This window comes from Panthera tigris, chromosome B3, assembly GCF_018350195.1.
Source record: "Panthera tigris isolate Pti1 chromosome B3, P.tigris_Pti1_mat1.1, whole genome shotgun sequence".
Classification (NCBI taxonomy): Eukaryota; Metazoa; Chordata; class Mammalia; order Carnivora; family Felidae; genus Panthera; species Panthera tigris.
The window spans coordinates 86,017,783-86,032,589 of NC_056665.1; the positions used below are offsets into that span (position 1 = coordinate 86,017,783).

The 14,807-nt window shown below is 36.1% G+C and overlaps 1 protein-coding gene and 1 long non-coding RNA gene across 12 annotated transcripts in view; both read right to left on the minus strand.

The window, feature by feature from the left end:
* Nucleotides 1-14,807, minus strand: part of SLC25A21 (solute carrier family 25 member 21) — a 480,180-nt gene that overhangs the window by 447,310 nt on the left and 18,063 nt on the right. The gene's annotated exons all lie outside the window — the stretch shown is intronic.
* The window catches only part of LOC122239588, a 150,637-nt gene that overhangs the window by 127,594 nt on the left and 8,236 nt on the right, over nucleotides 1-14,807 (minus strand). For 7 of the 11 annotated variants that reach the window (XR_006218810.1, XR_006218808.1, XR_006218813.1 and 4 more), the window contains exons 2-3: nucleotides 8,265-8,415; nucleotides 7,381-7,457 (exon numbers count right to left, since the gene is read on the minus strand). This is a non-coding gene — a long non-coding RNA (uncharacterized LOC122239588). Of the gene's footprint in view, nucleotides 1-2,492; nucleotides 2,598-7,380; nucleotides 7,458-8,264; nucleotides 8,416-14,807 lie in introns of those variants that run through there. The other 4 variants (XR_006218805.1, XR_006218806.1, XR_006218804.1 and 1 more) reach the window with 2 other exon arrangements.

Sequence of the window (14,807 nt, forward strand, 5' to 3'; positions counted from 1 at the left end):
TTCATCAATCAATGGACACTTGCACTGTTTCTATAATTTGGCTATTGTAGATGATGCTTCTATAAACATCAGAGTGCATGTATCCCTTTGATTTAGTATTTTTGTATTCTTTGGGTAAATACCTAGTAGTGCAATTGCTGGCTAATAGGGTAGTTCTATTTTTAACTTTTTGAGGAACTTCCATTCCAGAGTGGCTTTTCCAGAGTAGCTGCACCAGTTTGCATTTCCACCAACAGTGAAACAGAGTTCCCCTTTCTCCACATCCTTGCCAACACCTGTTGTTCCTTCTATTGTTGATTCTGACAGGTGTGAGGTGATAATCTCATCATAGTTTTGATTTGTTTTTCTGATGATCAGTGATACTGAGCATCTTTTCATGTCCCAATGACTTATTTTATAACTGGAAGTTGTAACTCTCAATCCCCTTCAACTATTTATCCTGTCCCCCACCTCTTCCCCACTCTAGTAACCAAGAGTCTTGTTTCCTGTATCTATGAATCTGTTTCTGTTTTAGTTTGTTTGTTTGTTTTGTTTTATAGATTCCCCATATAAGTGAAATCATATGGTATTTGTCTTTCTCTGACTTATTTCACTTAGCACAATACCCTTTCGGTCCATCCATGTTGTTGCAAATGGCAACATTTCATTATTTTTTATGGCTGAATAATATAATGCGTGTGTATGTATGTATGTATATATATCTCACATCTTCTTTATCCATTCATCCACTAATGTCCACTTTGGCCATCTGTATGTCTTCTTTAGAAAAATATCTATTCAAGTTCTTTGCCCATACATTTTTATTTTAATTAAAGTCAAGATATTGTTCCACTGTGGCCTGGCTGATAGCTTTCTTCCTTGCACATGCACTATGCATACCACAATCAGGAGCTGAATAGCTTTGTCATTAATAAGGTCTCGAATACGCATTAGTTGTGCTGTCACAAACATGGTAGTTCACTAACATTGGATCAATAAGACACCATTACAAAACCATCAGTCAAGGCTTGACAGCACTGGTGCTTTACCAGAGCCACTGAATTGGAATCTGACCAATATCAATGCCCTTATCATTATATACCGAAAATAAGGGAGGAAACTAATTTCTGAAATTAATTTAATTATACATATAGTATTTGTCCTTCACTTTCTGCTGATGATACCAGACTACCAGTGTATCTATACATTTAAAATTCCAAGTTACTGATACATTAAAAAGAATTTGTAGAAAAAAAAGAACGTACATGTATATAATTTTATATTTTTGGCAAAATTATACAACACATGCAATGCAACGTAAAAATAAGAGGCTATTTGTTACCACATTGATTTTCACAAATTTACCAGTTCAATTGCAGCAAAAAGTTTATATAAACATGTCAGTCAGATCCAATTAATCAAGCATTTACAAGGTGGCTGCTAGATACAGAAGACAAAGAAACATTCAGAATATTATCACCTTCCTACCCTCAAGGAACTTACAAGGATATTTTAGTCTTCCTTACAAAGAAAATCAATTATTTTCCTTAATAGAATTCCCAGAAAAAGGTTTTGCTGAAAATGAATTAATTATATTTTTGCTAAAGTTTTGTGTTTGGGAGAGAGACCATGGAATTGATCTGATTTGAAAGAAAATAGGCAGGGTCTACTAGAAACTACTGAAACACATGTTTTTACAACACTAATATTAAAAGGATATTCCTTGCCCATCCTGGAGAACACTAGGTTCCTGTAAGGTAAAACAAAAAGGAAAAACAAGAAAGTGACAGATGTAGCACTTATTATAATACAGCCCTAGTTTGGCAGGACTAATAATAACTACCATTTATTGAGTGCCAACCAAGTCCCATGCACATGATAAACATTATCCTAATTTATTTCATTCATATGTGGAATTTAAGAAATAAAACAAGTGAACAACAACAAAAAAGAGACAAAAAAAAATCCAACTCTTAAATACAGAGAATAAACTGGCGGTTGCCAAAGAGGAAGTGGGGGTGGGGAATGGGTGAAACAGGTGAAGGGGATTGAGAGTATACCTGTTGTGATGAGCACAGTGATGTATAGAATTGTTGAATCATTATACTGCACACTTGAAACTAATATAACACTGTATGTTAATTATACTATAACAAAGAACTAGTCCCAGATAAAAAAATTATCCTATTCACCCTACAAAGGGAGCATTTTTACCCTAGTTTTTCAAATGAAGAAACTGAGGCCCAATTGGCTTTGGAAATTTGCCTGAAGTCACATAGCCATGAGTGGCAGCACCAGAATTCTAATCCAGGAATGTGTCACTACAACCACCACAAATTTCCACTCATCATCAGTTGCCTCTGTACATAGATATCTCTGTGGATACATACATGGAAACCTATCATTTGGCCAAAACAAATTTCTTTGACTTGAACTTTAATGCTGCACAATGTAGTTCTAGCACTCTCTGTTTTTACCTCCTCTGTAGTTGGATCCTTGTCATTGACTTCTAGTCTTCCCCCTCAATGATGAAAGCTTGAAAGAGTGTGTGGCAATTCCCAACTGTTGGTACATAGTCAGAATGGGTCTCAGATTGTACTTTTTTACTTGTATAAATCCTAAAATGAAATAATTTCATTGATCAAATGCAAAGTAATCTTCTAAGAGTACAGACACCAGTTCTCTAGTTGACTGCTACATTCAATTATCTTGTCTCAACACACACTGGCATATGAAAAACTCAAAACTAGAAGTCTGGTCAGGAAGCTGGAAGCAGACTAAATCCAACATAATTTCTTATTCTAGTTTTGAATGGTAGTAGAGTTATTTTGGTAAATATGGGATATATTGACACTTGGTAAAGGCCATATGAAGTTGGCTAAGAAGAAGACGGTATTAAAATTTTTACAGAGGGGCACCTGGGTGTCTGACTTTGGCTCAGGTCATGATCTCACAGTTCATGAGTTCGAGTCCCGCGTTGGGCTCTGTGCTGACAGCATAGAGCCTGGAGCCTGCTTCAGATTCTGTGTGTGTGTCTCTCTCTGCCCCTCCCCCACTTATGTGTGTGCACTCTCTCTCTCTCTCTCAAAAATAAACATAAAAAATTTTTTTTAATTGTTAAGGCGTAGGAGAAGCCAAATATTTTGCTATCAGCCAAAGAACAATGAGAATGGGATTCTACGAGAAGGGACTTTAGAATTCAAGAAGTAAACTTACCAAGAGAAAAGTTATGTTATAATGTATATTTAATAGTCAGAAGCTAGTTTTCTTATCTATTGTGCGCTAAATACACCCATTCCTAAAAAACAGAAATGCCCATTCTGCATCTCCTTACTTTCAGGTCAACAGGCATTCTTCTTTAAGAAATGCCCACATTATAGTGGTTTTCAAATATTATGTTGTTTAAGCCAAGTAATGCCTAGCATTACCATCACCATCAATAAATGGGAGAGAGAGGCACAGAACAGATTCCCCCTCAGTGCCTCTAGGAGGAACCAACTCTGTTGCCACATTGACTTTGGACTCCTAGCCTCCAGAACTATGAGGCAATAAGTATCTGTTGCTTTAAGCCCCGTCCCCCAAAATATGTTGCTAAGCAAGAATTTTATCTCTTAAAGTGAAGCATGAATTAGGTCAAATTATGTTATTTTGATGTGCGAATACAAAAGAATCCACCTCTCCAACGTAAACATGCAAGTCAATATGGTTCATTACTCTACATTTTGAAAACTTCTTCGTTTACACAAATGCATAATCTAAATGGTGCTGTCCAGTACAGTAGTTACCAGCCACATGTGGCTATTTAAATTTAAATTAGTTATGATTAAATAAAATTAAAAATTAATTTCCTCAATTCCACTGGCCACATTTGAAGCACTCAGCACCCACATGTGCCTAGTAGCTACTACACTGGGCAGCACAGATAAAGAGTATTTCCATCCGTGCAAAACGATCTACCCGCAAGTGCTGCTGTAGAAGGGAAGAGATAAAGACTAGAGAGCCACTGCCATAACCACTGCTTCTATTTAGGGAAATTCCTGGTTTTTCATCCAACACTGACTTCATTACACTCATATAATGACAGCTATACTTCCCAGTCCCATAAATATCACTTTCTTGGCTTTACAACCTAAAGAAACTAAGAACTAGCACTGTATTATGCACAGTGGCTGATCAGCATCAAGTTTGGAGATGCTATCATCCTGACCTTTCTATTGGCAGGCATTATCTTATGCAGTTCGATTTGTTTGGATTAGAACTCAGTTGGGGTGAGAGAATGGAAAACATGATCTCCCCCTTCAATAATGACCCAAACTTATCCACTGTTCCTTTTGAGATTGTTCCTAAGTGACCACAAAGTACATTTTACACTAACAGCAATCCTGCACTTTTCAAAAACCATAATAAGCCCTCCAGATAATAAAAAGATTGATCCTGGATAGAGGAAAGCTGTGCATTTCCCCCGGTCCCATATTCTATAATGGATATAGAAACATGGTATTGAGTACATTTTAAATAAGAGTGCTCAGAACAATCTACTCACAAGGCAGACAATCAATATTCCAAAGTGTGCCTAGAGTTCTCAAAATAGGTTTAGAGGTTTTTTTTTTCTAATTTATTATAGGGGTTCAAAGTTGTCATAAATATAATTATGGAATCTATATTACTTGCCTTAATTAAAGTCTCCAAATACATTTGAGAATTATTTTAACAATTTCTCCCAAGACCAATGTCTTTGGCATTATCAAAAACTTTTAAAAGACTTTTTTTTAAAACAAGGATTCAGTATCCATAGCATCCTATGAGAAAGACCAAGAGTGAAAATAAAGCTGAGTCCTCCTAGTAAGGCAGCCTAGATCCATTCTGTAACAGATTGCCCCAGTAAGAGAAAACAATGGCCAGTTTGAGTCCAGGGAGATATCATGACATATCCTTGGGATGGCAGCGAGACATATTTGCTCTGCATTAACATGCAAATTGGATCTATTCTCTTATTATTTTTAACTCTTCTACTTACAACAAGCATATGCAACATGGTATGATGTTTACAGCATAAACCTAAAGGAAAATAAATAATAAAGTGCATTACTACAACTGCAAATATGATAGGAACTCTGATCTAAATTTTAAAAATTAGAGGAAATCGTTTTTAAAAATTGACATCAGCTCATGTGCATGGTGTGGCTCTTTTGAGAAACATGGGCCCTGAGAGAGACTTTTAGCCAAAGAAGATTTGGTGGTTTCTCATTAAGCCCCTGGAAGTGAGTGAAATGAAAATTAAGTCGTTTATGGAACACATACTCTTGAGACATTCCCTGGCTTGATTAGATGAGGCAACAATACAATGTGGATGTGAATGCTAAACAGATGGGGAAAATAACCATAGAAAAGGGCTGCTGGCTTTGGCCAGATTGTAAAAGGTTTCTCCTAATGGGCAAGCAAAATACACCTCATTGAAAAAGAAGTTTGGGCGGATCTGGCCACTAAAAGAAAAAAGCTGAATACTCTATTGCTGGAGGGGAGGCAGAAGATAATGAATGATTGCAGGGAGGAACAAGGGGGGCTTCTGGGTTACTAGTAATATTCTATTTCTTGACTGGGACAGTGGCTACAAAGTTTATATACTTTGAATAATTCGTCAAGCTCTATACTTAAAATCTGTGTATTTTTCTATGCATACATTACACTTAATTTTTTTTTTTAATGTAAAGAAGTAAAACTCCCCCTCCTCAACAGAAAGTCACACAGACTAACCTCAGAATCTTCATGGGTTTCAATGAAAGAAGCAACAAAAAGGGATTTGTTTAATGTAACACTAAGGCATGTCATTGAGTCAGACACATGTTGTGGTGACATTTCATCTTTTGAGGTCCTTTTGCGAACATTCTGGTGTGGCATTAGTCCAAGCCCATTGGTGCATGTAAACAAGATGTTTTATGTCTGACTGTTTGGTACTAACCAACGCAGTTGTCAGCCAGCAGACATATGTAGAGTGCCTCATAGATGCATAGTACTTCCAGCACTGGCTAGTGCCACGAGAGAAGTATTCTGGCCACAGTGACATAAAAATGACCTTTTTCCCCCCTAAGCAACATATCAGCAAGTGTAGAATAATGTAATTCATACTAAGATTAAAGTGCTAAAGTGCTTTATGTTACTTTAATCAAAGAGACTCTCCAAGCATAGGTTAACTAGATTAGTGCAATGGTCTTAACCTTGGCTGCTCCGTAAAATCACCCAGGCAGTTTTGAAAAGCACTGATACTTCGGTTCCATTTCCAGAGATTCTGATTTAATTAGTCTTCAGTGTGACCTAGCCATGGAATTTTTTTTTATTATTATTCTCCAGATGACTCTAATGTGCAACCAAGGGTGAAAACCACTGCCTAGGTTGGGACTTAGGTTGATAGCCTATTGCAAAGCTATTTCAGGTAAGAATAACATCAAGAAGAGATACAGGAGAATGAGTAGAAAAGTCCTGTGATTAGGAAGAACTAGCATGTTTGAACAGAAGCAAAGGACCATACTGAGAGATTAGGGTAGATCAGTGGTTCCCAAAGTCTCAGGCAGTTTCCACCCCCCAAAAAACTCATTTTTGTTTGTTTGGAGTCTCCATTTAAGCTTAGTAAGACCAGCATCATTCATCCTGATTGTAGGTATCGATACCTACGACTGACACTTCTCTGATTTTCTTAGGAGGCAGAATAATTTCTTTACTCCAGAATAGCCCTTATATTCTCTTACCCACCTTGAATGATGGAGATATTAAGGATATTAGGTTGCTATTGAAATGCTAACAAACTAAGAGAACTTAGGGCAATACTGTATTACCAATGTTCTTAGTTTCAACACATGAAAATAGCTGAGTCAGACATATTACTCACATTAACTCATGTAACCTTCACAGCATCCCTATGAGTTTGATTCTTTTATTAATCCCAAACACAAGATACTAAGCCATGGTTAAGTAGAACTTGACACTTATTAATAAGTGGATGAGGTGAGATTCAAAGCCAGACAGTCTGGTCGTCTTCCAACCCACTACACTCATAGGTAAGTTGGAAAAGGACAGCATAGATAGGAAGTACAACTTAAAAGTGGAAGTTTTAAACACGAGGCCAAGAAATTTTAACTTGTGGGTGACAGATGCATATGGCGTGAAATGTAAAAGAAATATTTTTCAGGCATCTGATGGATGGATTGGAAGAGCATATGACACTACTGATTTATTTGAAATGTTCTTTACTTTAGCTTTCAGGATACTCTTTCTGGTTCTCTTTCCACCTCTCTGGTGACTCAGTTTTCACATTCTGATGCACCTGCTGCTTCCTCCTCCTCTTCCTCCTCCTCCTCCTCCACTTTCTCCACCTCCATCTCTCCTTCCTTCTCCTCCTCCACTTACCCTGGTGTTCTTCAGGGTTCTGAATTACTCTTCTTCTGCCCTTCTGGCTTCTCTGATAGCTATGATTCTTAACAGGGCTGTGGAGGATGTGAAGAGGGAAAGGTTTAAGTATCTCATATAGGGATGTACTTTTTTAAATCCCCTCGGGTGACCATGATACACACACCCCATTCCAACACACAGACAAGGTTAAGACTCACTGACAAATATGCTGATGACTCTCAAACCTTCATGGACACCCATCCTAGATTCCAACCTCCTACTGAATAATTCAAATATCACATACATAAAATATAGGTCACGATTCCTCAGGCCCTCTTTGATATTCCCCACCATGTTTAATGGCATCAGACATCATCTTCACCCAGTCTCCAACTGTGAGGCTCTTTCTTACTCAACTTTCCAAATCCAATATACCACTAAATCCAATGATTCTTCCTCAGATCCAGACCTCCTTCTCTTTCCCACAGCCACTGCCCTAAATGTTCATCCTCCCTCCTCTGAATAAAAGCAACAACCTTCCAAACAGGCACCTTATGGGAATTCAACCTCTGCATCACCACCAATTTATTTTCCTCAGTAGAATCTGCACATGGCACTGCCCCCCGTGACCCCTCATCTTCTAAATACCTTTCACAGCCTCCTACTGCCTATAGGACAAATACAAAAAAGCATAAAAGAACCACAACGCCTGCCCCAATTCATTTCTATAACTTCATCTCTCACCATTCCCTGTGTATTCCTCCTCCTCTAAACCCCAAAACTTCAATCACACTAAACTCATCCTTCCACAAGGTGATCATAAGCTTTCACGCTTCCAAGTCACTGCAAGTGCTACCTCCTCTGCTTAGAATGTCCTGCTGACTCAGAAAATTCCTACTCACCCTTCAATACCCAACACAATTATTTACTTCCTCAGTAATAATGTTCTGGCTCACTCTTTTGGGTCTCTCAGTACTGGTGGGATCCTCCAGGCCCAGGACCCACTTTATTCCATGTTGTCTTCTCATGTCCACACTTAGCACCTGGCACCTGCTAGATATGCAATGCAATCAATGTTTATTAAAGAAAGGACTGAAAAACTTGACCCAGAAGCTAAATAATTATTGAAGTCATCTAGTCAAGAAACTTTACAAAACCAAAACAGAGGTGGTCAAAAATAGAGAGAAGGAGGTAGACCTGAGAAATCAGTGACAGTTTCAGTGAGAGGTACATAGAACGGAATAAGGATCCGAGTAACTCAATGTTTTGTGCTTGGGAAATTTGAGGGGTGATGTTTCATGGGTAGTACTAGAAAATATTAGGAAGATGAAATAATTTTTTACCCCGTGATGGGTCCTTTTTATACCAAACACAGCTTTAATTTATGTGAAAAAAAATTTTTCAAGTTTTAAAGTCTTCAAATATTAATTCTAGATTTATGAGAATCCTTGGATAAAATAATTTTCCTGACATCTGCAATGGCAAAATTATTACCAAAAATCAGGCATGCTGACATTCAGTACATTTCCCACTACAGTATTCTGACTCTTCAGGTTAGATTTCATATTCTGAACTCGAAAACGGAATACTCCAGGAAAAAAAAAATCTAAAGACACGATTCTCTTGAGAGATTCATAATCAAGTTTAATATTCTATGTTTCATCCATGAGTCTTACCTTTCTGTCCCTCAACAAATTTACTCATCATTTTTAATGGATCTCCTTCACCCCACTTATAAGTCTTCTCTAAGTTTGAATCCCATGGCACCCTCTTCATTGATTCAAAAAGTATACTTAACTCTTCCTGTACACAATTTAATATTCAGTTTAACAGGTGAAATAGTGGAGTTTTGTGATTTTGAGTGAAGTCTCTGGAATTGAAACCAAGAGTTTGCCACTCACAACATGAACAAGAGTTACTTGACTTCTCTCCCTCTTCTTCGATTTCCTTATTTGTAAAATAAAGTTGTTGACAGGTCCCACAAAACCTGGTTTTGCTCTAATCTTAAAAAATACCTATACGTAGTAAGTGTTCACTAAATGTTAAGCATTATGATAATTACTATTATTATCATTTATATAGTTGTGATACCTCAATGACTAGTCTATCTTGAATATTTGTGTTATCTGTCTTAGCTTAAAAATCCCTTCATTGTTTATGGGAGTGGAAAGATGAACATCTAAGCAAAGGTTTTGAATGAAACCTAGCACAGAACTGAATTCCATTATAATTAACTTAGAAATAAATCTTGGGGCACCTGGGTGGTTCAGTCAGTTAAACTTCCGACTTCAGGTCAGGTCATGATCTCACATTTCATGGGTTCGAGCCCCACGTCGAGCTCTGTACAGATAGCTCGGAGCCTGAAGCCTGCTTCAGATTCTGTGTCTCCCTCTCCCTCTGCCCCTTCCCCACTCATGCTCTATCTCTCTCAAAAATAAATAAAAACATAAAAAAAAAAAGGAAATAAGCCTTCAGCAACCTAGTGAGACACTCCAATCTTCTGTCTATATTGTAGTAGTCATCTTACTATGCACTATGTTCTCCACTGTTTTTAAGACGACATCAAAAAGTATTTAAGCCATCCTCAGGGCGCCTGTGTGGCTCATTAGGTTAAGTGTCCAACTTCAGTTCAGGTCATGATCTCACAGCTCATGGGTTCAAGCCCCGCGTCGGGCTCTGTGCTGACAGCTCAGATCCTGGAACCTGCTTAGGATTCTGTGTCTCCCTCTCTCTCTCTGTCCCTCCCCCACTCATGCTCTGTCTCTCTCAAAAATAAATAAACATTAAAAAAAATTTAAAGACTACCCATCCTCGACTATTAATTGTAATGCTCTTATCAAATTATGTTTATCTCACCTTGAAATCTCAACAAAAACAAACAGCAAAAAGCAAGAATTTGAAGAGCCTTTCATGCCTAGGTATACTATGCAGGAGGAATCAAAAAGTGTCTATTTATTTATCCAGAATTCAACTGAATGAATCCAGGAAATGAAATTTGTCTCTCTTGCTATTATCTAAAGGTGTGGATACCTATCAACCAGAAACATTGTTACAATTAAGTTTACTTAAAAATATTTCAATGACCCAGCAATCACACTCCTAGGTATTAACCCAATGAGCTGAAAACTTATAACCACACAAAACTCTACACACAAATGTTTATAGCAGCTTCACTCATAATTGTCAAAACTTGAAAGTAAGCAAGATGTCCTTCAATAGATAAATCAATAAACGAGTTGTGATATATCCCATACAATGGAATGTTACTCAGCCAAGAAAAGACATGGGAGCCTTAAATGCATGTTGCTTAGTGAAAGAAGCCAGTCTGAAAAGGCTACATACTATATGATTCCAACTACATAACATTCTGAAAAAAGAAAAACAGCAAAAAAAGGCCATGATCGTCAGAAGTTGTAGGGGTGGGAATGAATATGTAGAACACCAGGGATTTTTAAGGAATGAAACTATTTTGTATGATTCTGTAATGGCAGATACATGGCAATACGTGTCTGACAAAATCAGTATGGCACTGATTTTTTAAAACTAGAATATTAAAATGTTACATTTATGTTTATGTATTACTATTTATTCATTTGTGTCAATTACATTTCTTTCCAAAATTTAATTTTGCCCATATGCAAAAATCCCAATTTTAGTTCCCTGTTGGAAGCATAAACATCAGCTGATTTTCTTTAAAACTTTCTTATTGCTGATGTCAAGTATGTGAATATATTAGGCTGAAATATAAGCAAATAAGTACATAAGAAAACCTCCTTTAGTGGCTCCCAAATGCATCTTCATTTGTGCCAGATGTCTGATTTTTATACATCACTACATTATAGGATCTCGAGTAACGCCAAAAAAAAAAAAAAAAAAAAAAGAATGAGATCATATAGTGTAAGCCATCACTACTATGTAGTCTGCTTTATCTAGGAATTAATCTGGCAATTATCTCTGTTATTCTCTAAAGTGAATGATATATCATTAAAGTAGCCAAAAGGCATCAACGCTTCTGCAAAAGTTAGAGTCTATTACCATTTAGCATATCTGTATGTCAATAAATTAGTTTTACAGGGCTTCCTTAGCAATTGACACTCAACAGAAAATGTATAAAACAATTCAAGCATGCTAGAGGTGTGTCATCCATTAAGGACACACTCATCAATGTCAATAAAATAGTATTCCATTTTTTTTTAAACTTTTTTTAACGTTTATTTATTTTTGAGACAGAGAGAGACAGAGCATGAACGGGGGAGGGTCAGAGAGAGAGGGAGACACAGAATCTGAAACAGGCTCCAGGCTCTGAGCTGTCAGCACAGCCTGACGCGGGGCTCGAACTCATGGACCGCGAGATCAGGACCTGAGCCGAAGTCGGATGCTTAACCGACTGAGCCACCCAGGTGCCCCAGTATTCCATTTTTAAAAACTTTTATTTATGTTGCTTGGATTGCTAGATTCCTTTTGTCTTTGTTTTGCCCCAAAACTTGTTTCTTAAAATATTTTGCACGTATTCCACTTGCTTCTCTCTTGATTGATCATCAGCCTCTTAGGGAGTTATCAGTTACTTTATTAAAGTAACAGAACCAGATATAATATCTCACCTCCCAAAGGCATTTATTCCCCAGGTGATTTTTAAAAAATCTACTGAAGAAATATAATCCCACCTTCAAAACACTGAGACAAGGAAAACGACAATAGAAGAGATAAAGAAAAAGAAACAACAACAGTGCTCCTAGAAGTTTTAACTCATGATCTACCACATCAAGTAAATTATGTACTTTGGCATTCAGAGTCATATTCAAAATTCGTAAGATAAAGCCTTTATGTCTTATTTATTGTTATGGAAACTGATCTCCAAAATAAATAATTCTTAATAACTGTTTAAAATTTGACAAAAAACATATAGGTTTTCCTTGCAGACCACATTTTTTAAATTACAATTTCCATAGCAGGGACACCTGGCTGACTTAGTTCGCAGAGCATGTGACTCTTGATCTTGGAGTCATGAGTTCAAGCCTGTTGGGCACAGAGCTTACTTTAAAAAAAAAAAAGAAAAAGAAAGAAAGAAAACATTGACTTGTGAATTTACATATCTGCCTAATGCCAGAACAACTGGATAAAATTGAAAAATTCAGTTGATCTATAATTTCCATAGCAATGTAATATCCAGTAAAACATTCTAGATGCTGATGAAAATGTCAATATGCTAATAGCTATATAGCTCTACCTTAAACACATCTGTCACATACATTAATTTACTATCTTTGGATAATATCTCTTATCTTTTATCTATTTTACTCTACTCAATTACCTACACGTTTCTAATTGCCCCATCTGCTAATTTCTCTTCATTGAAATGTCAAATATTCTCTATGAGTTCCTTAAAAACCTTGCCAATATACTAACTACGTATTATATTGATTTTCATGAGGAAAATTACTTTTTGAAAAAGGAAAAACTATTTTAAATCATTTATATTATATCCTCCACAACAGTCTTCAACTGAATTTTTTTGGTAAACTATGTTGCAGTCTTTTACCAACGTTCTTTGGTTCAGTATAAATGATATGGTAAATTTGCATTCAAATTCATGGAGCTTTTCAAATCTGTTTCCCATTTAGCTGGCCAGCCAAAAACAATATTTTCATTTGTAAACAGCTGTTTCATAATCAGCTCTTTTGTACTATGTGGAACTCCATAAAAAAATAGAAATTTTTATTTAAAATACAGGAATTGCATTAATCCACTGCAAATCATTGATTAGTTTTTGTATACTACCACACGTTCAACTTATAAGGAAAGATTTTAAGGAAAATTTAATCTTGTGTCCAAATATAACATTACTTTAAACATGAGGTCATCTAAACATCTGTCTCCAATATATCACTGGGGATTTAAATCAAAAGTCTGCTAAACATGTACAATCATTTTGAAAATAAATAACAGGACAAATTTTGTCTTGATTATGATTATCATGCATTTTAAAAGGAAACATTTATTCTAATAAGAAAAGTCTGAACTAATTTAAACTTTATTGACATTAACTTAAAATAGTTTCACATAAGAGTAAGAGATATATTTATTTGCTGCTTAACAATACTTACATTTTAACCTTTCAACATTAAATGCTATTCCTTTACCTCTTTATAATATTTTTTATCTTTGCAAAATATTCAAGGCAAATTTTCAAAACATAAAATATTTCCACTCAGTAACTGAAAAACTTAATAATATTTGTTCTGAACTTTCCTTCCTTTAGGGCAAGTATGAATCCTCAACAAGAACGAAAATAGTTCTATCCATTTAATTGACTCCTGGTTTATGCTTTGAAGTAACATGAATATGGCTAATTACAAAACACAGTTAAAGCAATATCTTTACTCCAGGACTTTACAATTAGCAAAAAAAAAAAAAAAAAAAAAAAAAAAGAATGTATTTTGAAGAGAGTTTAATTAAACTTAAACTCTATAGCTTACTGCAAAATTTAATTTGTGTCTAGTAAGTGTGAATATTTTAAATTCTGCAACAGGATCACTACTACCAGCTAACTACTTGAGATGAATTAGCATTAAAAATAAACCAAAATGCTTCATCTTCCCAAGTTTCTGCCAAAACTAAAATGAACATTAGCCATTGAAAAGCTGAAGAAAAACAAACTGAAGCATCACTGAATAATACATTGTTAGAAAAACAATATAACATTCTGTAATGTGGCAGAAATCACCAGAAAATTCAGCTACAAGGGATATGAGAGTCTAGGCTGATCTTGCATCTAGTAGGCTGTCACAAAACATAACTAGAATATGGTCGTTATGGGTTTCTGAACTACCTCAGTTCTTTTCTTCTTCCTGCCTATGTCTTGGAAGACTTGACAGCTTTGGCCGTGGCAATTTCAGGTCACGGATTCTGTGTCCTGGTAGACACAGGCTAAGAATTTCAAAACGCATTCATGACACTGTGTACACAACTCTTTTAAAGGCAACAAGTGTGCCTTACTCATCTTGGATGCCCATTGGCCTACAACTCCATATGACACATATCTGCAGCTTGATAATGCTTGATAAATGCATGAATAAGTTAGTGAAAGGAATATCTGACTAGAAAACAAGATCTTTGCCCTGGTTCCACTGAAACTGCCTACTAATAAACTGCCTCAGTTTTCCCACGTAGAAAATGAGGCTAATTCTTGAACTGCGTCCTCCCTGAGGTACTGTGAGAACTGAAAGAGAACATACATACAAAAGTATCTAGAAAACCAGCAGTAGTAAACAAGCATGATTATGATGATGATTATCAACAACATACATAGGTTAAAATTGTAGACACAGAGAAAGATACTGAATGTGAGATGAAGTAATTATTTTAAAACACTCTTCTGAAGAAGTTTAAAATTAAAATAATTTGCTCACCAAAATAATGTGATATGTTGGAATATAGAGAAATTC